At 44.4% G+C, this 24,772-nt stretch overlaps 1 protein-coding gene across 2 annotated transcripts in view; it reads right to left on the reverse strand.

Annotated features, from left to right (window-relative positions):
- XPNPEP3 (X-prolyl aminopeptidase 3) overlaps positions 1-24,772 on the reverse strand; it is a 242,456-nt gene that overhangs the window by 175,545 nt on the left and 42,139 nt on the right. Inside the window, exons 3-4 of one of the 2 annotated variants that reach the window (XM_085601057.1) lie at positions 13,230-13,279; positions 12,803-12,909 (exon numbers count right to left, since the gene is read on the reverse strand). The exons of the other annotated variant lie outside the window; for it this stretch is intronic. The gene's annotated coding sequence lies outside the window, so the exon portion shown is untranslated. The remainder of the gene's footprint in view (positions 1-12,802; positions 12,910-13,229; positions 13,280-24,772) is intronic. 2 annotated transcript variants of the gene reach the window in all.

Genomic DNA, 24,772 nt, shown 5'->3' on the forward strand with positions numbered 1-24,772 from the left:
CTAGGAGTCACCATAGACAAACACCTAAACATGCAGGCGCATATCAATAATGCCACCAAGGGAGCTAATCACCAGATGAGTATACTAAGGAAGCTTAAACCTTTCCTCCCACAAACCGACTTAAAAATGGCGGTACAAGCCCTAGTGTTACCAAGATTGGACTATGGAAGCACCACGCTATGCGGTCTCCCCAAATACATGCTGGCCCCGCTGAGGGCATCGCTTAACACTGCGGCCAGACTGGTCTCAGGAACTAAAAGTAACCACATTTCTCCGACCTTGAAAGTCCTGAACTGGCTGCCCTACGAGGCTAGAATACACCTAAAGATCGCCTGCATGACCCATAAAGCCCTGCATAGCAATACCCCCAGTTACTTAGCACTAAAGCTTGAGCTATCAGGAGGATGCAGACAATTGCGAAGTGCGAGTTCACTACTACTGAAACCACAATCCTTCCATAAAGAGAGAACTAGTTGCAGAGCATTTTCAGGGATCGCACCGAAGATTTGGAACTCCCTACCTTCAATGGTTCGTGGAATCTCTTCCTTTACCGCCTTCAAAAAAGAAGTAAAAATGCTTCTAATGAACAAATTCACATCTTAAGACTTTAATTCTATGTTGACTACCAGTCACCTATGCTATCCATATACGACTGTCTACCTCTTTTGTATTGAATAGCGAATTTCTGAATGTATGTATACTACCTCAATCACCTAATGTTTAATAACTTTGTATTGTGAAGGGCTCTGATCCCCTCGTGGATCATTCTTTGATGACTACTAGTCACCTATGATTGCCCATATACTACTATCTACCTCTTTTGTACTGAATGGCAATTACCGAATGTATGAATACTACCGCAACCATCTAATGTTTAATAATTGTATATTGTAAAGCGCTCTGATACCCTCGTGGGTCATGTTCGCGTTGTATAAAACTTTATAAATAAATTAAATAAATCTACCAGTTCGCAACTGATTTTGTGAATCTTTTTCCTGGCAACCGTATTACCTTTACTGTTAGAGTTCCTATAGCAGCTAGACACATGCTCTTTTTTATCCCATTTCTTGCAGGTAGCTTTCAAACCCGTACAGCCCTTAAAATTGGCCTAGTAGCCAAAGTCCCCTCACCCATACCACTTCCCAAGATTAGTTTTCCCTTCCTTGCCGAGATCTCTGTGAACAAAGCATGACGAACCACCATCACTGATTTTTTTCCGCATCGTGAACTTTCTTCTTTGCAAGTAGCATTTCCTTTTTTTATCTCATCAACACAGGCACGACTATGTTCGAAGCTTTTTGCAAGCGTTACCACTTCAGATAAGGAAGGATCATCTTTTTGCCAATAGCTTTCTCTTGCTTTTTCCACACAACAACCCAACATGAATTGGTCACGTAACTTTTCATCACTACTGACACCAAAGCAGCACGTTGAGGCTAGTTTTCTTAGAACGGATACATAATCCTCAGCAGGTACACCACACCTTTGCATTCGCTTATCAACTTGATAGCGTTGTAAGACCCTTGAAACCTTTGGTAAATAGTGTAAATATAACTTCTTTATACATATTTTGTATTCGTTGAAGTTATTGCTTTCTTCAGCAGACAAGTCGGGTAAGTGTTCAAATACCTCCTGGTCCTCAGAGCCCACGCAATGTAGGAGCAAGGACATTTTGCGTTCTGCGCTTAAAGAAGTACCACACACCCCGGCGTAGTTTGCAAAGACATTTTTCCATCTCTTCCATGGAATATGAGGATCACCAGGGTTCCTGAGGAAGAAAGGTGGAGTAGGAACATTCTGCATGGTAGAACGATACAGAATTATTCCAAGAGTTATGGAGAAAGTTGCCAGCAACAGGGGTTAATTTGACTCTGAACACAACCAACAGATCAAATGAGTTTAAGGGGTGTATGGCGTGCCCGTCACCGAGCTCAGAAAAGTCTCTAGCAGCACTGTACTAGAAAATGTCTGCAGAACTTTGAAGAGAAGGGTGTGCCCGTCACCGAGCACTAGCTTGTAAATTAACGGTGTGCTCGTGACGAGCACGAAGCAGAAAGACCCCAAAACTGGGTGAAGTAAATAAAGGTGTGCCCATAAATGTAGGTATGCCCATTACCGAGCACTACAAAAGAGAACTGCAAATAATGCAACTTCCAGCACTGTGACACTATAAAAAGTGTAGAGCAGAGAATCGAAGGGGCTTCATGCGACCAAATGCACCAGGAACTGGGTCTGATGCCGATAACTGGTGTGCCCGTCACTGAACAGGCGAAGGAAAGATCAAGCAAGGCGATACAATGTATCATGAGCTTAAATGATGCGTATCACACACAGTGCTATAAAGGAGTAACTGTAGCCAGGACAATCCATGTGCAATCTTTCTTATCTTCCCGACCATCTAAAATGGCCGCTGTGTGTGATGACGCCAACCGCCAGGTTATTCTCCAGAGCCGATAGAATTTTTTCCTGAGATATGAAAAGATGGCCACCGTGAGTGATAAAATCAACTAACAGGTTGATTTTGTGAGGCAGTCGGCTTGTTTTCCTCGGTCACACGTCACTGACGTTCGCCTTGCGAGGATGTGCGAGTAAGCAGAGAGCTCGTGAGGAGCTTTGAGCAGGAGATGAAGCCATATTGTAACAGGCTTGAGGGAAAGTGAGCGTGCTCCATGTAATGGTGAGAATTTAAACCACAACCTTTTGCAATACAAGGAGTCTTTAAAAGTCACAAAGCAAAGGTTACATAGGGCCGAATCTTGAGTATTGCAGGAAACAGTCAAATAAGACGATTTTCTGTCAGTCATGGGGGTGGTTAGTTGACGATAAGCCGAGGTAAACTTAAAGGATACAATTATGAGTTGGAGTGTCCAAGCTTCATCCAGGGGTGGGATCTGCTCTGCACCAAGTCGTCACCAATAAAATTAAGTAGCGGGCAAGGCTGTAGTTGTGGTTGAAGAGGTTTATTCAAGTGGATGATAAGAACTCCAGGCACACACGTCCAACCGGTCACTTTAAAGTAAACGTGAAAGGAGAGAGCACAACTGCTGTGAAAGAAACCCCTCACCCACCTACCTAGTAGGTGGCATGCTTCATCATCGGGGCCCAACTGGATTGCCTAATACAATCCAGCTGTGCTACAACGCCTGGATTACAGCGGAGCAGGATATTGAGCAGAGAGTGGCGTGCTATGTGAGATGTGATTATGGGTTAAAAAAGTCTCTGGGAAATGCCCTTTCGAAAAAACTTTTATTAGAAGGGTCCCAGGACTAATGTAAAAAAGTTATGCGGGATATATAGTTAGGAATATTATTTTCCTGAAATCCCTTGTAAATAAGGTCAACTAGTTTCAGCCTTCTGGATGGTTCTAGAGGCTTTCGTCAGGACCAGAAAAAGGTGAATGGCCATATGAACAAGGTATAGGCCACGTGTAAATATCAGCACACACCCTAAAGTGTGCTGGACCCGATCGTCGTCCTAGGTACCTCGGACCTTACTTTCCCTGACAACTGTCAAGAGGGGAGTTACACGGCGATCAAATTCCAGAGGCATAACTACCTCTTTACTCAAGTAATCTCAAACGGAGATACTGTGAGTACATTACCACTACACTCACAGCAATCCAGTTGGGCCCCGATGATGAAGCATGCCACCTACTAGGTAGGTGGGTGAGGGGTTTCTTTCACAGCAGTTGTGCTCTCTCCTTTCACGTTTACTTTAAAGTGATAGCAAAAAAAAGTTTGCTCTGAATCATAAAAAACTTGTCCATTTTGTTTTGCCAAAGTCATTGGGGAAGAGGACAAGTTTTTCTTTTTCCTCGCTCTCTTTTTGTTCCTATTTTTTACACACGTCTAACCATCACCTGGGTCCCTCGTAGGTCTCTTTAGGAACGTCTAGCCTCACCATGGGAACCTCACATAGGCGTTCTATTCAACATCAACATTCTGGTTAAGCACCCAGTGACTTACAACACATGCCACTGAGAGCTGCAGAACTAGATACTGCAACATCCCATCTCCTTTTGAATTATTCAGGGAACCCATAATCATGACCTTCAATGTCTTGTTGAACCTTTAAACAATACCATTGGTTTATGGGTGATAGGGTGTAGTAAACTTGTACTGCACTCCACACTCTTTCCACATATATTTCAGGTAAGCAGACATGAAGTTTGACCCTCTGTCTGAAACCACCTCCTTAGAAAACCCACCCTGGTGAAGACACCAATGAGGGCCTTGGCTACAGCAGGTGCTGAATTAGGCCTAAGGGGAATTGCTTCAGGATACCTGGTGGCATGATCCACTACCACCAATATGAATTTGTTTCCCGATGCTGTGGGAGGTTCAAGTGGACCCACTATGTTCACACCTACCCTTTCAAAGGGAACCCCAATCACTGGTGGTGAAATTAAGGGGGCCTGTGGGTGTCCACCTGTTTTGCCATTGGATTGGTAGGCGACACAGGAGCTGACAAACACCTTTACCTTCTGAGACATCCAGGGCCATTAAAAGTGGCTGACTAGCCTTTTCCAAGTTTTGGTTTTGCCCAGATGTCCTGCTAGGGGGATATCATGAGTCAAAGTGAGTAAGAACCCCTTGTACATTTGAGGCACTACCACTCTCCTGGTGGCTCCAGGGTTGGGGTCTCTGGGCTCAGTGTACAGTAGCCCCTTCTCCCAATAGACTCTGTGGGTACCACTGACCTCTCCCTTTTCCTGTGCAGCAGCTTGCTGCACCAGGCTCTCAAGAGTTGGGCAGGTCTGCTGTCCAAGTTACAGCTCTTCCCTAGTGGGTCCCCCTGGGCCTAAGAGCTCAACCTGGTAAGGGTAAAGTTCTATGGGCTCAGTTCCCTCTGGGGCTTCCAAGACCTCTCTCTGTAGAGAGGGGTCCTGAGTTTTTGGCCATTCTTTCAGGCTCCAACACTTCTTTTTCACCCTGCTTTCGGCTCTGTGCTCTAATATTAACACACAATTTCAGGGATGTCCAGCATTGCTGCATAGATTTTCAATCCTACCTCAGCCCAGGCTGAGGTCTCCAGGTCATTTCTAAGCAGACAGGCAGCTGGAAACTTTGAAGAGACCACTACCTGTTTGAGGCCTGTAACCACCCCCCCTCCCCCAGTCAAATGTCATCATAGCCATGGCATGGTTAGCGGTAACACTGTCAGCGCTGGTGACTGGATAAGATTTCCCAATCAGGTATTGCTCTTGGGAAAGCAGTGTGTCTCTCACCATAGTGACACTGTCACCTGCATCCCTTAGGGCTTCTAGTCTAGTCCCATTGATCCAGGGGTATTGCAAACACTTCTTTAAGTTGGTTGCACACATAGCTAAAGTGGCAAACCCAACTTCACCCGCAGTGACTAGAACTACTTCAGTGTGAACCCTGATTTGCATGGGATCCCATCTGGAGATTAGCTACACCAGTAGTAGTTGGAGGAGGATTAGGGGGCTTCTTGCCAGAGCAAGTAGCATCTCCCGTTAAGTGTCCCAAATTCGTACAGTTGAAACACGAGGCCTTTTGGGGATCAAAGTTCTTCCATTTGTTCCTACCATTGGACTGGGAAGAGTTTTAGGACCCACCCCCTGAGCAGGTTTTCGGGGCCCTTTAGAAGACTCTGGCTTTTTGTGTTTGGGGTTCTCACCCCCTTTCCCCTGGGGAGGTTTTGTAACCTCTTTCTTTTGGTCACCCCGGTGGCTGTTTTTGTTACCCTAGTCTTGATTCAGTGGTCCGCTTTCTTTCCCAATTCTTGGGGAGAAATTAGACCTAGGTTTACAAATGTTGATGTAACTTTTCATTAGTGCAATTACTCAAAATATGTTCTTTCATAAAAAGACTGTAAAGTCCATTGAAGTCATGCACATTATTTCCAGTTAACCATCCATCTAGTGTCTTAACCAACCCTGTCAAGTACCATGCATCAGGCGTTAGACTAATGCATTTCAGTGTGGTGGTCGGCATCCCAGCACTGAAATGCAGTGTCACACTTGTATAGCGCCTCCGAAGCGAAGCCCGAGTGCTGCTTAAGTATCATTGACTGCCAATTTGGTCTTAGCTGCCAGAGCGAGTTGCTGCGGGAGATGTGGGGGCTGGCTCAGGCAGGGTTTGTTACAATGTTGCTTCAGTCACCGTGCAGTCACTGACTTCACATGACGTCGAGACTGAGTCTCGTTAATTCATTTGTCCAAACAAGAGTCCGCAGACATGCTCACTGAACTAGGGCCTGGGTGTGGCACACTTTGACTTGCGTTTGATTCGGACCTGCACGGCCGCCGCGGTAGAGTGGTGGTGTGTGCAGCCTGGCCTGCCGCCCTGCACTGCAGTCCACTCACTGCTGGTGCAGCCATGAATACAGTCGGAATCCTGGACTGTGGCCGCAGCGCTGCTCAGATCGGACGGTGCTGGGAGTTCTCACATCTGTGCTGGGAATTCTCACATCTATTAATGATTTGGAAAGTAGGCCGTGCCGCCAGGCTCTGCTTTTCCCGGCCATCTGTATTGCAACTGGTGCTCAGGTAAAGCGCTCTCATACCTTCTGGTCAAGTTTGCTCTATATACTGCAAAAGAAATGAATAGTGGAAGATTGCCCAACAGATATCACCATCCCAACCAACTATGTAAACAGGAAGGGAAAACAACTAATGTAAGAAATCATTGTAGAGTTTCACCAACTGTTGAGTATTGGCATAACATCAAACCCTGGTTTCACACAGTGTTGTTGATAACACTTTGGTAATCTGCAGTGCAGATCCGTGGCACTACCCTTCCACCAAACTTAGTGGTTTTCTTTTCCAATTATGCTTTCCAGTGCAGTGTCTTGTGAAGTGCCAGTGTAAAGCTTCTGAAACTTTTTTTGCGATCAAGCCAGTATAATCCCCAGTAGTGCAATTAAGTTGCACATTTGTATTCCGCTGCCAAGTGTTGCATCACGTTAAAAGAGCTGTTCCAGGAGGCTGTTTCCCCTACGACCTCCTAGAATAAGAAAATCCTGACGTTCTGCTTTGCCAAAAAAATTGCATTATTTTTAGTTGAACAAGCTGAGGTAGTTTGGTACCGTAGTAGCAGGGACAAAGCGATGTGAGGCGGGCGGGGAAGGGGTATGGGGGTGGCTGCGTAGTGTACTGCTGGACAGAACTTCGTAGCAGAGGCACCAGTTTAAAACTCTGGAAGATTTGCTGTCTGAATCTCGTTTCAGATCTCTGTTCTTAATCTGTAACTAGAATATGAAAATTGAGGACTGTTCTATCTCTTGGCCTATGCTCAGACTGTAAGGTGGTCTGCTCTGACACTACAGTGACGGGCCCTTCAATGCCTGAGGGCCCAGCCATCCTCACTGTGCACCCGGTGGGTGGGGAGACTTTGCACCTCCGCATTTCATCCACACAACTCATACTGTTATTCTGTACACCACTTTGGCCATCCCATGTACACAATAGGAGCATCGGTAAGTACCCCTATACACATTACCACCTTTACATTGTTTTCAGGTGGAGAAAAATGCTCACCATGGTAAATATGTCAGTTTAATAGTCCAAGGTGCAAAAGCTTTGCTTCCACCGTCCTTTGAGGGTGTAAGTCTCATGCTCAATGGGTCTAAATGTCTTGTTCATTTTTGCCTCTGCTACCACCCCATCATATGTCTCTGTGTACTGTCTTCCAGTCCAATTATCGAATGTGTCCTTTTCAATGGGTATGAAAAGTACATGGCAAAAGTGACACAAACAAGTACACTCTAGTGGTACTGCACCTGTAAAAACTATGCAGAGCGCTGTAGTAATTCAGCGTCTCGCTGTTTCATAATTGAAACATTTTCAAAATAATTTACAACAAAATAATAGTTTTTACTCATATATCTTAACCTGCTAACAACCATTGACAAAGACAATAGGTAGTCCTGGCTGGTTTTAGAGATATGCCAATTGTCAAGCTCAGAGAAAAAACAAAATACTGGCTGGACAGCACACTATGGAAAATCATAAAAGTTTAGTTTGTGTTTAAGCCATGCACTTAATAACATAGGCCATGCATGCCCCATTTAGAGACCCCCCCGCTTAAAGCCCCGCTGTCAAGATCTTCAATTTCTGGTGCTTTGCGGCTGCTTTAAGATTTTCTTAGAGTTTCTCTTTGTTCAAATAGTTGTACTTTCTGATATTTAGATGTTTCCCTCATCATTTTTGCTTCATTTTGCTTGCGAGAAAGTGTCACTCATAATCGTTGAAATGTCACTCATAATTACACTGAAATTATGAAAATGTCACACACAAGCAATGTGAAACCTTGGTAGCTATGCTTAACTGAGTAGTCAACAAAGTTGATCCAGGATTGATTTGGGGTTTTGTGACCCTCCCTGAATCTAATTCTATATTCCTCAGTTGTGAGTCCAAAGCCCTCAATCAGAATGTTCTTCATGAGGTCATAAGACCAAGCATCTACCCTGGAAGGGTCAGGAGTCTGTCCCTGCATTTAACAGTGAACAGTTCCCAAGGGAGTGCCCTCAAGTGTGACTTCTTCACTTTTCTCATTTCACAAGCTCTCTCAAAAGCTGTGAACCATTTGGTGATCTCACCACCCTCCTCATATTTGGGCACAATCCCTTTAGGGATTTTGGGATCGTAAGATTGCTCTCTGTCCCTATTTGGTATATTGCTGCCACCATTGATGGGAGCTAAGCCCATCTCTGCACTCTCTTTTTCCAGAGCCAGGAGTCTGGTCTCTAGATCTTATCTTTTTGTCAACCTTACTAAAAGGTTGGTCTTCTCATTGAGGCTGTCCTCAATGTCCTCAGAAGCACCTGGCCCACCTGTGTGGGACCTAGATGCTGAGAGGGGTATTATTGGATTAAGGGGCACTGGGGCCCTTCTCTCCCTATGAAATGGGGGTTGGTAGTTATCCTCATCCCCTCCATCTTTGTCTTCCTCTGAGAGGTCTTCACCATTCTCAGAGGGATGGTCCTTAGCATACCCTGGGACAGGAGTTTGGGGACTTGCTAATCAGAAAGGCAGTACCCTGAAGTTATTGGCCTTCACATGAGAGATTCATCTGAGGTTACAAAATGGCAGATGCTTAGGGCAGTGTGAACAATGTAGCATAACCCTGTCTATGGCTTGGCAGAGGTCTTTGAGACCCTCAGGCTTAAATTGTGGACAGAATAAGCCAGGGGCATTATATGGTAAAATTAGACCCTGCAACATGCTTTTGTTACTTTACTGCAGAACACAGCAGCCAAACACGTTACAGTAAACATGACAATAAATGCAGTACAACTATATTTCCCACGATCTGCCTCAAGACATCATCACCCTTTCTACCTATCAGGGCCTGGGAAGGCCTAAACGACCTGCTGTCCCCATTGTCCTTCCTCTTTATTTGCCAGAATCCTAGCCAAAACAGAACTATAACATTTGCAACAGATAACGATCCAGTTGAATGTCCACCACTGATCATCCCCAACTTTGTGGCGTATGCCTTCGGGTTGCCTCTTGTGACGGAAAGCTGAATCTTCCTGAATGAACTGGAATATCTCAACCAAAATGATGCCCAGAATTCCGGCAATCAATCTTGTTTGTCATCTGAACCTACAGAGAAAAATATACAATCCGTAATGTCTCTCAAGCCTTTCACGATAAAAAGGGTCGACAGTATATGATTAACAGTGCACTTGTACATATCAATTTCATCAAAGAAGCATGAATTAAACACAGTAAGATACGGTGGGATAAATCATGCTTCTGTGTCCCTAATAGAATTGAAAATTCTTTGATGTGTTAACTATAAAAAAATGTATTCTATGTCAGGACCAGAGGCTTCAGATTATGCTTGTTCAAAGCTGACCCACAACAACAGAATGAACATCAACAATTGGCTTGTGATAGAAAACCTTAAAAGTAGAGTCCAAAGGACAATAGTCAACCTCCATAATGTCCTCCAAGCGGACCCCAACGAGTAAGACTTGGAGGCCATTGCACCTCTAACTGAATGTGCACCAAAAAGGAAGTTTCTATACCTGCCTGTAACAACAGCCATTTAATCCATCTGAGCAATTGGCTGATTTTACAGGCCCAACAAGCTTCTGCAAAGCAATAAGCAGCTGCCTGCCAGTGATTTTGCACAACTCCCTGGTTCAATCCTCATAAGCCTTTAAGCATTGTAATACCCAAAGCTTATGATTGTCTGGGAAAGCCAGGTAACTCATGCAATGTGAATGTGTCTTAGTACAATTAGAAACCTTAAAAATGAAAACATTCTACCTGTTAAGTCCAGGGCACAAACTTGCGAGACTCTTCTGCATTAAGGCCCAAATGTATTGTAAGCTTCACTGACAATTGTTTCCGGGAGACATCTTCATTAGTCGACCAGGACCTCAATAATCTTAGACTACATACACATCCCACAATATTGAATATTTCAGCTTGGGCGGTTGAATCAAATTGAGGCACCTTAACAACTTACAAACTAAGGGAATATACTACAACCGGTTTACCATCCAAAGGAGGATGGCCCATAGAAAATGCAGAGCAAAAATTATTGACCGATCTATAAGCTAAAGATCAGAGGCAATTCTGTGCCCATGGGATCCACACTCCATTAGTCACACCAACAAATTCATCACTTCGATGCTGAAGCATACCTTTTGTGAGTGCTGGAAGCCAAAGCTTGCTTGCGATAGAATGAAGCCTTCTCCAAAGACCTGGCATTTGCCAGCGCCTCCCAAAACGTTCAAAGCCATCAAATCCAGTCAGCCCAACACAATTAGAGGATGAGGAAATCCCAAGGGATCGGTGGGAAGACCCTGTAAGGTTGGAATCAAAAACGGAGTCTGACATGACATTTCCAGCAACAAAGGGAACCATGGCTGAGCCCTCCAAAAAGGATCACTAGAACCAGCTCCGCCATTTGGCGTATCATCTGAGAAATGACTCTCAAGATCATGATGAAGGTAGGAAACGCATAATGGATGTTCCCCTGCCAGTTCTGGAGGAAAGTATCCAAGCTCACTGCTAGGGGATCCGGCCTCCAGCTGTAGAAGATCGGGAGTTGCGAGTTCAAACAAGAGGTAAGATGATGTGCTACACATAGACCCCACTGTTGGTTGGGACATGGGAATACTTAGGGGTGCAACCTCCAGTCGCTCAAGTCTCTCATTAAGCAGTAATTCTAATCCACTACCACATTCAACTCCCCCGTGATGTAGTCCGCTATCACCGAAATCTAGTTTTGGAGACAAAAGTGCCCAAAATCCTTGGCAATCTCTGCTAGCAGTTGGGACCGGTTACCCCGCGGATTTGTTGATGTATCTCACCGCAGAGATGTTGTCCATCTGTAGGAGAATACAGCATGGAGTCTTGTGATTAGTTCCCGGCATTTTTAACCTAGATTTTTAATCAGGAAAATGGTGACCCACCTAAATTTGGCAAAATGAAAATTTCACATCTAATATACACTGATCTTGACCGAATCATGACGACCAAATAGCCTTTAAAGACAGTTCAAATGTATTAATGTCATTTGGCAAAACAAAATCTAGATTCTCTAGGCAACTGGACAAAAAAATAGAGCAAATCAAGGAATATACTTCTTTGGGGGTAACCTTTGAATTAAAAATGACTTGTTCTTCACATATAGAACGGATTAGGAACAGACTGGCATTAAAGGCTATAGCCATCACATCTATATGGGGGAGAAGCCATGGGCCCCACACTAAAAATTTTTTTTTTTAACAACAGGTTTTATTCGTCATTTGCACATTATAAGCAGGGCTCTGTACCCCAGAAGCCGCTACCGCACAGAATTACATGGTAATACAACGCAAAGGACAATTTTCCACACTAACAATTTTAACAATGAAAATGTGTCCAAAATAGGAATATGGCCAATAGTTTTTGAAAAACAATTGATGGAGGGCTTAAATTAAAATTGTATTAAATCTGCCTAGCAAACTTTTAATTTAAGATCTTCTACACTGCTTGTCTAGATCAGACTAGATCCTGGTCCTACTCAGCTAGCTGTTTTAGATTATATAAATATAATTAACTATTTGTGTGACTGTCAGAATGAAACGCTGTCCAATATGAAAAGCTTCATTAGAGATGTGGAAATACCCCCAATAGCAAGAGTTTTGGCCAATGAAACCTAGTTGAAGTTCATATTAGGCAACCATCAATTTTTTACAACAAAAACATTTTAGCATCGACTCCTAAGATGACCAGAAAGTTATTAATTAAAAGGAAAATGAAAAATGTATTTTGCATGAGAGCGACATAACTGTTGTTACAAAGTATAAGAACTCTCTTTATACCTATGGAACATTCTCAAACAAAATCTTATCGTATCTTGACTCTAACTTAAATCTGTGTGCAAAAAAGGCTTTTTTTACGCATTAGGCTCCTAAACATCCAACTGTTGCAGTTTGAAAGTTCATGGAACAGGTCTGGGGATAAAAATAGACAATGTTGTTTTTGTAACTTATCCTCTGGTAAATTACAGACTAAATGCCCTGTCTATTTCCTTATCTACAAGACTTGATTACCAAGAATGAAACCTCTTTTTCAATAAGCAGGCATCAGAATACTCAAAGAAGCAACACTGTCTTGTTTCGCTGAGAGTAGTAATCAATTAATTGGTCACATATCTTTATTTGATGGGGTTGCATACTAAGGACCATCAGAAATAATGTACCCTGTTCAAGTTTTACTCATGAATGTTTTAACAGCTGGTTGTATTTTACTACAAGTGGTGTCCATTTGGCTAATTTCCTGTATTGTGTAGATTTTTAATGTGAATTATGCAACATACATTTACCTACTTACCAAGAAGTCTGATACAACAAACGTTGCGGTTTCCAACAACCCAACTGTTGATATACAAGAATTATTTTGGCATCCTGTTTCTGTCACGGTTCTCACCTGATTCACCTCTGAAAGAAAATCATGGAAAAAACATAAATGGCCTCACCATCCTACCTGAGTCTCCAGCAGTTCACTCAGAATACACAAATGAATTAAAGGACACACCAGGGGAAAAGAGGAAGGGGAAAAGAGAAAAAAGTGTTGGCAGTGTAGCAGATTTTGATGTGCTTTTGAATGTGGCTCATACAGGGCACTTCACTAACTACCACCTTGGAAGCACAAACATATACAAAAGGAAGGTGAGCTTACTAATAATAATCAGATTGAATATTCTGCAGAAAATGTATAGCAATTTAGCTTTATTTGAATACTTGTCAGAATATCTCACCGAGCTCAGCACGGGTTTCTCTAACAACTGTTTTCTTTTTATTAATACTCCTAAAAAGAAAATAACAGAAGTATAAATGCATATCACTTTTAGTTTAAAAATCAATTTGTAACATGTTAAAAATACTAACCTAGTTCAGTAGGAGTGGCAACAGGAGCAAACCGAACTTTAAATAGTAATAAAGAGTTAATATCTGACAAACTAATTCTAAAAAAAAAAAACAATCCAAATAAGTAAAGGATTGTTCAGCAACATGCCTCAGAGCTGCTTTAGCTCTGTGTAGACGACCACTATTATGTAGCCTTTGTCTGGGTTCCCTAGAGTTCAAGGAACATAAATATTTCATCTGATCATAAAAACAAATAAACAAAATTAAATGGTTTCATCTTCTTGATGCAAAAATACATCAGGAATAGCAGCAGGCTTCTGTAACTTGCATGTTTGGGAAACAAGAAATGTTTGTCTCCGAACTGCTTGACTATCCGGATGTGCCAGAAGCGACGAATTACAGATTACTTCTCTTTGGAAGATGACTAATCAGTTTCGTTTTCACAGAGCTCTGCATATACCATGTGAAGATTTGAACTCTGACTTTGTTTATTGATCTGAACGAGAGCACGTTAAGGTTTGAAACAAAATTACTATTTGAATCCTGCCCTGTGCCACAACCGGTATGCTGGTGTGTACATATTTTAAATGGTGTAATGTCTCCTCTTTTAACCTGTTTAACATTATTTTGCCATTTCTGCCTATTCCCTCCTGTGATGCTAGGTTTTTCTTTCAAGTGTGCCACCGGTTCATCATGAGGTCAGTGGACCCATTGTTTTATTACCTTTGCCCCGAGCGCCCAAACAGGATCCACCAATGGCAGCCAGATTGCTGACAAGCTTGCCACCCTGCCCTTAATGTTGAGCAGCACACTAAAGGAGATAAAAGTGGCAACCGCTGGGTCAACAAGTTATGGCCAGAACAACACAAACACTACCACAAGTAATGGTCAGAACAATCCAAATACTCCGCGGGACTCGGGCAATGGTCAATCTGCAAATCCATCAAAAAGCAAGACACTCCAAGATAACTTACAAGAGAACAATGAAAAAACAGGCGGACCAAGCAACAGAGGAGCAAACAAAGAAATGATGATTAATCGATCAGAAGGGGCTCAAACTCCAAAGCGAAACCCCAAACAACGTCGCAAACAAAAAAGGAAAGGACGCCAACAAAAGGCAATGGAAAGCCAATAGCCTTCTACCCTATTTTCTTAAGTAACCAAAACAAACGGGACATCAGCATGGGCGAACTAAGCACACAAAATCAAACCCCACAGCTGCATAACAGCGCGACAAGACTGGCGGAACAAGGTGGTACTCCACCCTTACAAAATACAGCTAGGGCACAAGCGGAAAACAGGGAAGAACAAGGACAAGGACTTACAGCCAATCCATCTATGAAAAAGTCCTGCAAAAGCTACTGCCATCAGCCACAGCATTGCCAAACTCCAGTAGGTATGCCCTGTACATCTTCTAAAACCCATGAATGCAATCAACAAGCAAATGGAACTGGGGAGCATGTTGCGGCTCAGACTCAGCTAGAAACAACGGGCACATTGGCCAATAAGTCTTCAAGACACGGGCATGATGGAGAACGCCAGGGAGTCAGAACAGGGCCATAGTGGGTTCAGGATCGCACAGAGGATAAAAACGTCACTTCATCTATTAATGACCGCTCGAGTTGGAGAAACCCACACAAGGTGGACCAGCAAAGTGCACAAGCCACAAGACAGGTACTCTCTGAGCAAACAATAGCCAAAACAAGTACATGGAATTCCACACTAAGAGCTCCAAGCAACCGAGCAGAAACCCAGCTAAAAGATGTAACCAGTTTAATTTATCAATCCGCTCCAATAACAACTGATACGGTCTACCAGCCAGCATCACAACAAACAAATACCTTGCAGCAAGAACATTAGGCTATAATTTTCCACCCCTTGTATACCCCCAAGGGTCAACATGACACTCTAAACAGAGGTAACCTCATAAGATTAATGATGGCAATTCCAAGTCTCACAGAACTGTGCTCAACGGACCTACTCTCCATAGAGTTTATCAATACAGCAAACTCACCAAGCCCCGAGGCCACAAAGGCAACATGGAGATCAGGCATAATAGCACAGAAAACCTTAGCTGAACAGGCAACCTTTCAAGTCTGGGGTATCGATATTTCCCCTTTCAAAGAAATAGGGTATCCATCTCCCTTATTACCACAAAACCCCAGCACGTCACTAACAACGCATCAATCACATAGAAGTTCCGTGCTCAGAGGGGCATTGGGGTGATCCCCACAAAAAAATGCCAGTAGATCACCGGTCCCACAAGAAAGACTACGGAAAGCTCCAGCCTTCCAGAACCAAGCAGTACACAAAGATCTAATTATCCAAACTATAACTATACGTACAGAGGAGCACTGACGCCTCTCACAGGAGGAGGGTAGCGGTGGGGTAAAGGATGTGCAACTCCGATTGTGCTCATGGAACATCAACGGTTTATCAACAAAAATAGATGACCCGGATTTCTGGGGATATGTCAATGCTTTCGACATTATCATGCTGCAAGAAACCTGGCTCACGGACCCACAGCACATTCGGGGCTTCATGTGCTTTGTTACACCAGCTACAAGGGGCGGCAAATTTGGTCACCGGTCTGGAGGGCTTGCCACCTATGTGTCTACAACAAGCATACCATCAGCGGTACTCATGGACTTAACCTCAGCAACAACATCAGCAGTTAAAATCACCATCTTCCTCCAAGGTGAAGAAACAGAGGGGTCTTAATTAATACGTATATTCATCCCAAACGATAAGCGAAAGAATAAAAAAAGCTTACGGCCTTAGTAACAAAGTATGTAACAAAGACGGAAATTGCAACAATGGTTTTGTCCGGAGATTTAAACCAATACCTCTTTGGCTCCTCTGAAGGAGAGAATGTTCGCATACAAACCTAAATCCATAACATCCCCATGCAATGCGTACCAACTCATGGATCGAAGAACTTCAAGAAAAATGGCCTCCTGGCCTACTTAAAACATCTACATCTTCGAGCACTTAATGGCAGATTCACTGACGATTCTCCACCAGTTGATTCTTACTACTCTGCAACAACGAGTTCCGTATTAGATTATACGTTCGTAAGCCTCTCACTGTTCCCATACATCAAGGGGTTTAGAATGGGGGACAAGGGGGAGAGCGACCACAACTCGCAAGAACTGCAGCTAATAACGTCAGCATGCAGCTCTATCACGCACGATACAAACCTGTGGTCCACATACACATCCAACTTAAGAAAGAACAAATGTACTGTACATAATACTGAACCTCAGGCAGAAGCTGCAATTGAACTATTCAAATATCTTGCGATAGACTCAATGGATCAGACGGCGCAATGGAGATAATTCACAGCTATACTCTTTGATCGTTATGCCGCCTCCTCATAAAAAAAAGCCATCCTCTGGCTATGTGCCAGAAATATAGAATTCCGAAAGGGCAAAGAGATTGTCTCAAAACCCTCAAAAAAGAATTAAACCGCACAATGCTTAGATTGAGAAGATCTCCGGGAGACGCCAGCATATGCACACTCCTGAAGGACCAAAGGCTATCACTCAAAAAACTAAAATGGAATATCACTAAAGATAAAGAAAATACAACTTGGGCAAAGTGATTACACGATCTAAATCGCAATGATAGTGCTCGCTTCTGAAACACTGTGAACGGGATAATCCACCCCCATCATGAAGGCATATCGTCTCACGTTTCGGAAGATAGCTGGGTGGAATTTATCTTCAAGCATTTCAACAACCAAAAGGGAAACGCCAGAACGGAAGAACACATTGGAGAGGGCTATTCAGAGACCTGGGAGCCAAACGGGTCAATGTCAGAACAAACACCTCCCTGCGCAGCTAGCGGTCTATCGTTGCTCTTAATAAAAAAGCAGATTGCAAACGGAAGGAGAGAAGGGACACCAGGACAAAACGGCATCCCTCCGTCATTGTTTAAAGCCAAGTCGGAGAACTGGGCTGGCATCCTACAAACTCTTTTTCTGGAAGTCAGGCTCTTGAACAGACTACCAGAATCATGGAAGGTGTCGACAATCGTGCCAATCTACAAAAAAAGAGACAAGGGTGAGACAAGCAATTATCGTCTAGTTGCCTTGCCTTGCAAACGAGATAATACCGCTAAATCAAACTGGCTTTCGCAAGATGGCAGGTACATCAACTAACATTCTCACAATCTCCCTATTGATAGACTCAGCAAAAACATCAAATCTTCCCTTACACTTATGCTTTATTGACTTTAGCGCAGCATTCGATAATGTGGAGAGGGGCAGACTGTGGGGGAAGTTGACAAGCTGTGGAATTCCGCAACCCATCTTAAACATCTTGTCTCTTCTCCACACAGATACCTGGGTACAGGTGAAACTAGGGGGCGGAACCCACCTCTGTTCCAAAGTCCCCACAACCAAAGGCCTGAAACAGGGATGTGTGCTTGCTCCCACCCTGTTCAATCTATTCATGGCTGATCTCCCAAAGGCACTTAATGCTTGCAATTCACACTCCCCGAAGCTAGGTGGAAAAATAATGACCATCCTTATGTATGCAGACGACGTAGTTCTGCTCAGCCACACTTATGTGGGTCTCCAACATCTACTGATGGAAATTCAGAACTTTGCCACAGAAAATAATCTAACAATCAATCTCAGCAAGACACGGTCAATGTCAATAAACATCAAAAGAAATCGGCAGAGGAATTGGCTTCTGAATGGCAATAACATTGCAGGATTATAAATATCTAGGAGTCATAATAGACAAGGAAGGAACATTTAAATACCAAAAGGAGGAAATAAGAAGGAGAGGGCTGGTAATAGCTCTTTCAATGAAAAAACTTGCTAACAAACTGATGGGGTCGACATTGAGCCCGCTGCTGAAGGTAGCCCAGGCCAAACTACCAACGATCACCTACGGCAGCGAAGCATTGCGGGGGAGGGATGCTAAAGTACTAGATAGCACGTTGGTCAAAGCTTACAGGATTATGTTTTGCCTCCCACATTACACGTCACCGGCGCAAATAAGGTTGGAGTTTGGCCTCCTTCATCAATCCCTGGCCAGACACGGCTCCTATGTTATATGCTGGCACAAGATCAGAAACGCCACTCCAAATACGCGAAACCAATTGCTGTGGAATGAAATCCAGAACAGGGACTCTTGCCAAGCAAGGAGACATCTTCAGACATCTCTGGAAAGCACCAAGCTCGTGGATCTTTGGAACACTCAACTTGCACATTCAACTTTTAAAAAATTGACATGGAAATGTGTAAAACAAATTGCAGTGGTAGTGGACAAGGCAACCTTTGCAGATAGGTCCCATGCCTGGATGACCTTGAACTCTTACAAATCACTTGCACCGCAGAAGTACTTTAATCAGGGCTATTCCAAAGAGTTAAAAATGAAATTCTTAAGGTACAGACTCAGCATCCTCCCGTGCACCCAGCATCTTCCACCATGGCTAAGGGATACAACCCCTAGCACGTGTAGGCTGTGTAACAACAAGCAAGGAGACATCTTACACCTAATCTATACCTGTAAGGATCTACATCAAGAATGTTTATTGCTATTAAAAGCTTCCCTCAAGCAATTAGGAATCCACACCAGAAGATAAGCGGTGTTGGCTTGCTAAAACCCGGGAAACACGCAGCTGAATTGCAGACAAGTAAAATACTTAAAGCTGGCCGAAAAAAGAACATCTAAAATTGTCATAGCGGAACAACAGACAGACAAGTGAGAACCTTCTATGGCGCAACTAACTTACAACTTGGAGCTGGCTTCCTCCAAAGGACGGAGCACTTGCACTTTCGTTAAATAATAATCGTTTGTACGGCAACCATTTTTTTTTGTTTTTTAAATGTACAATAATGTTATCTTCAAATTATGGTTTCTATTATTGCATAAGGACAGAGCACTAATGTTAGCTTCTGTTTGATGGTTTTTATTATTGCATAACAACAATTTTATTGCCTCTTTTTAAAGCAAACACTGCAATGGTTTTTAATAACTATGCAAAATAAATAAACTTAAACTTAAACTTAAACATTGTTTTATTACTGCAAATTGAGCTGCCCAATAGTGTGTCTCGATATGTGGTAGCGCTATGCTCCCGTCATACCACCCTGTGTCAGTTTCTTCGCCATCCCATAGCAGATCTCGTACCTCAACCTCAACTGCTCGGAAAAATGTCTTGGGGGATCAGGAATGGGGTGATTTGTAGTGCATATAGGAAGCGAGGTAATGCCATCATTTTATAGAGTGATGCTCGGCCTAACAATGACAGCAGTAGCTTCCTCCAATGTTGGACTTCACTCCGAAGGCGGATCAGTGGGGTCTAAATATTTTGAGCATAGAAGAGCTCAGGATCTGTTGTCACAAATATGCAGAGGTATCTAAATCCCTCTCTTGTCACCGTTGCCTCACAGTCTTCTGGTAGTGCTGAGGCTGGGCCACTGAGTATATATATCGGGGATTTGGACCAATTAATTACGTACCCTAATTGCTTGCCAAAATTTGTAAGAATCATCATGATTCTGGATATGGAGTGACGTGGGGAAGTGATACATAGAAGGACATCATCAGCATACAATGATATGCGATCTTCCCATCCCACTGTCCAATGCAGACCCCGTATCAGGTGGTTTCCCCTGATCCACACCGCCAATGGCTCGAGGACCAATGCAAACAGGAGCGGCGACAAAGGGCAACCCTGTAGAGTCCCTCTCTGCAAAATAAATGCGGCGGAAGTGCGCCTGTTCACCACCGCCTGTGCCGTGGGTCCAGAATGTAAGAGTCGGATCCATGCCTGATATTTTAGACCAACCACCATCTTCTTCAGCACTGCGAATAAATATGGCCACTCCAATGTGTCAAACACCATACTTGCGTCCAGGGACATTACCGCTGCCTCCTCTCTGATGGTTTCTTTCCTACTAGTACCCCATGGAGGAGGCGTAGGTTGAGCGCTGTATTTCTTCCTGGCATGAAACCCTATTGGTTCTGATGTATCAGGTGAGAGATGTGCTGTACGAGTCTGGAAGCGAGAATCTTAGCTAGTATTTTTATATTGGCATTTAGGAGTGGAATAGGGCAGTATGAGGAGCAGCGGTCTGTCGGTTTACTGGGTTTGTGCATGACTACAATCGTGGTGCGCTGTTGATCAGCCCACCGCTGATCACTGCTCTCTGAATACATTTGTAGTAGATGTGGCACCATTTGGGATGCCACTACTTTGTACAATTCAATTGGTAGACCATTCCCGGACTGAATACCACGGATGGCGGAAGTTATTTCCTCCACTATGATATCTCGGTCCAAGTCAGATACATCGTCCAGGGTGAGTACCAGGAGTGACAAATCCACCAGCAGGGCTCTAGAGGCTTCCACTGTAGCATTCGGAATCTTGGTGTATATCATGGTGTAATATTGTGCTAACTCATCCGCAATCCCTCAAACACCTCTCCTGAGTCTGTGGTAATTGTGTGTAACCATCTATTCACCCTTTCCCGTCTCTTGAAGCCAGGCCAGAAGCTTCTCAGCTTTATCCCCATGCTCATATATTCTATGTCTTGTCCCTGACAATTTGGCCCTGGCTATATAAGTAGCTAGTTCTCGATATTTCTGTCTCTTAAGTTGCAAAGTGTGTGCCGTCTCATCAGAATGACTACTGACCAGTTAATTCTCTAATTGCAGTATGTTTCCCTCCAATTCCTCCAATGGCTGCCCTCTTTTCTCTTTTGTGTCCTACCATTAGAGAGAGTCCTTCCCCCTTTGTGAATGCCTTATAAGCCTCCCACAGAATCAGTGCTGAGGTCACTGAGTTCTCTTTCTCCTCGAAGTAGTCTTTGGTGGCCTGAATTAGCCCTTTCCAAATCTTAGGCACCCATAGGCTACACGGGTGTAGTGATACACTGCGTTGAGTACTGAGAGTTTCTGTTCAATAGCAGGCCCAGAGGGGGATTGGTCTGATATTCCTCACACCAACTGATGCCTGCTAATGTTTCAATTCTGTAGTCACCAGTTCCTCATTAAAACTGTATAAAAGGACTGTCCACTGAACAACTCAGTGATCACCTCATATAGTGTCTTTCACAAAGAGGTGCTCCCAACTAGCTGATTGATTTATTGATATCTCATTATTAGATAAGGTTATACTGTCTCATTGCATTTTGCTATTCTCTCTCTCTCTCTCTCTCTGAATTACTGTGATTTAATCTTCCCTTGATTGTGTATTTTTAGTCTTGATTGATGATGTGTCTTTGATGCTTGTTACTGACTTGTCTAAATAAAGTGCCACTCCTGACCTGATCCCTGCTTCTCAGAGTGTATCTTGCTATTTCATATAAAACATTAAATGCCAGTTCCTGCTTGGTGAAAAACCTCACTCCAATATTTGGCGACCAATGAAGGTACATGCATAAGGATCTTCAGTCTAGAGAGCGGGGCTTGGGGGCTTCCCCTGCGGGCAATCTGTCACTCGTCGGCTCTTCCTGAATGAGTCACCAGAAACAAACGGGTAAGTCAAAGAGTTTTGTGTTTTCCTCTTTGCTTTTCCCCAGTGGTGTCTGGGTCTCGGGTTCGGTTGGCCTATGGGTGTCACACCCAGTCCCCCCACCCTCTTACAGACTGTCACATCGCCATGTCCAAATTCCCTCTTTCAAACACATACAAGCAGGCACCGACCCAGGATTTAATGCGAGAATTGTGTTACCTCGTGGTTTGTGGTTTATGATTTTGTGGTTTCGCATGCAAGATTGAAGATAGAGTTTCAGTATTCATGTATTTTTCTTCATATTGCTTGTTTAAATTGATAGGGATCGAAAAGCTTTGCAGATGTACAGAGTTAACATACCAGAGGTTTTTACCTGTCCAATATAGGGTGACAGGGAAAGGAGGGCACAAATTACTGTGCCGCTCAGCTTTTGCACGTTTTAAGGGTTAGAACCCCTGCAGTTTCTACTTGTCCATTATAGAGTAACAAGGAAAGGAGGGCACACGTACTGTGCCACTCAGCTTTTGCAGCTGTACAGGGTTAAAATACCAGAGGTTTCTACTTGTCCAATATAGGGTGACAAGAAAGGAGGGCACGCGGTACTGTGCCACTCAGCATTTGCAGATATGCAGTGTTAAAATACCAGAGGTTTTTACTTGTTTCATATAGGGTGACAAGGAAAGGAGGGCATACAGTACTGTGACACTCAGCTTTTGCAGATGTAAAGGTTTAAAATACCAGAGATCTTCACCTGTCCAATCATTGGCACATGGAAAGGGGAGCGCCCAGTAGTTTTTCGGACTGTGCTCTGTCTTGCATGCTTTCTATCTTTATAGTAAAAAAAAAGAGGAAGTGCTTCAGTGTCGAAGTATCCCGTGCCCAAGGCTGATTGTGGTTTCCTCTTCTCTTAAAGCTCAAGAGAAATATATGTATTGCTATTTTCCTCAAAGCGTATGAATTCTTTCTTTCATTCTGCCTCTGAAAATAATCTCCAATGTGTAGGTTGAAAATAATTGTTTTTTAGGTCTCGCCTGGCGAACGCAGCGCGAAGCGCTGCTGTGCCAGTGAGATCTATTGTTGCTGACTCGCGCTGGAAGTGGGACAGGAGATGGGCACGCCCAGGCTTTGGCGGATTTGAGTTGGTGTACGCGCACGTACAGCCACGCGGTGTGCACATCTCCTATCCTCTTCCATCCTGAGCAGCCTCATGCAATTTCGTTTTTTTTTTTAAATGCGCACACGCGCTCCAAGCACTTACCGGCTCTTGTTGGGACTCTGCGCTGCTCCTCTGCTGTTCCTGCCGGTCACTGCAGCAACACGCGGGGCTCCGTTTTGCTCACAGGAGCCCCGAGCCGCAGAACACGCAAAAGTTACAGGTACCGCGCATGCGCGGGCAGCCCCTTCCCTCGCAGGTCTCCTCCCCGGCCCGGACATGGAGCTGCTTTCTCTTTTGCTTGTTGCAGCTAGTGCTGGACGCCCTGACGCTGGGAAGGCAGCTGCCGCCTTTCAATGGGAGAAGAGGTATTTTGAACCCTTTTATTTAGTTTTACGACAGGGTACATACAGTGAAGGCTGGGTGTGATATCAGCCGGCACCCGGCAAAGAGAACTGCAGTTAATGGAAGTGATTCATTTGGAGGACTGTCAGTCGCGCGCTGCCCTGGAACACTGTGCAACATTATATAATTCTATTTTCTTCATTACAATTCAGCCATTAACTTTTTCCGGCACGCAGCTGGGGGGTTTAATGCACCCCTTGCAGAGATCTCAGTGCAACTACCATGAAAGGTTGCAAACCAATGAAGACAACTCGGATGCACCCTCTGAGGTTTGTGTGCACGTGCAGCAGGGGGTCCAGGTAAGATAGCTCAGTGGGTTAATGCTTCAGCTTCCGCGGAGCTCGTGTGCATGAAGCAGGGCAGCGGTTCCAACCCCAGTGACACAGCTCAATCTTTTAAAGACCTCTGTGCAAAGATGCAGATGCGCCAGTCAGGGCTTGGGTCCCTAATGGAGTGAGACAGCTCAGAGGAGTCATGCACCTGCTGCAGAACGTGCATGTGACCAGCAGTGTAGAGGTTCCGGTCCCAGGAAGGCAGCTCAACGGGTCCACGCTCTCTCCCCAGAGACCTAGCCACTGGGTGCAAAGCACGTGGGATAGCTCAGTGCGTTAGTGCAGCTTCTGCAGAGCTGAGGTTCCCAGTGAGACAGCTCAATGAACAATATGCCTGATACATAGATCCGGAATCCTGCAATATAACACGGCTCTGGGGGTTCGTGCTCTTGCTGTAGAGATCCTCCTGTGCAATCCGAGGCCGAGACTTTCACAGCCAAAGATGGCTCAGTGAGCAGAGTGGGTGTCTGAGGGCGAACGAGCGGGTTACAGGTGCCAATCACAGGCATGCAGATCGAGGCGCTACCCAAAAGTCCTCTGAAACCCACAGTTGCTCCGCCGGCTGCAGAGATGCTTGCTCAGGGTGATCGTCACAGGCGCCGCTCCGCCTTTTATCCGGGACGCTTGGTAAGAGGAATCCATCTGCCGACCCTGTCCAGCGCCGGGGGGGTCTGCGGCTGGCACTAGAACTCTGGCTCCAGATGCAGTCTGGCCACTCTGCTCTCTGAAGGCACAGTGTGGAAAGGCTGTCTCTGCTGCCAGAGTGTCACACTGAGCCGCTCCGCCTTTTATCTGGGTCGCTTGGTAGAAGGAATCCAGCTGCAGACCCTGTGCACCTATATAGGCTGTGGTGCTTGGTGCGTAGGGACGTGATGAGTTGCAGAGTTGAGCAGGTTACAATTGCTCAGACAAACGCTTGCTTGCTAGCTGGGGTTGGCATTGTTGGCTGCAGTCCAGAAGGCCTCAGTATGTTTGGGGCCAGAGGGTGTTTGGGCCACGTTTGTTGTGTCCTGGGGTTCCCAACCCTTTACTAGACATCAGTAGGCGGTGCTTAATTCGAGCCGGTGTT

This window comes from Triturus cristatus, chromosome 4_2 (assembly GCF_964204655.1).
Source record: "Triturus cristatus chromosome 4_2, aTriCri1.1, whole genome shotgun sequence".
NCBI lineage: Eukaryota > Metazoa > Chordata > Amphibia > Caudata > Salamandridae > Triturus > Triturus cristatus.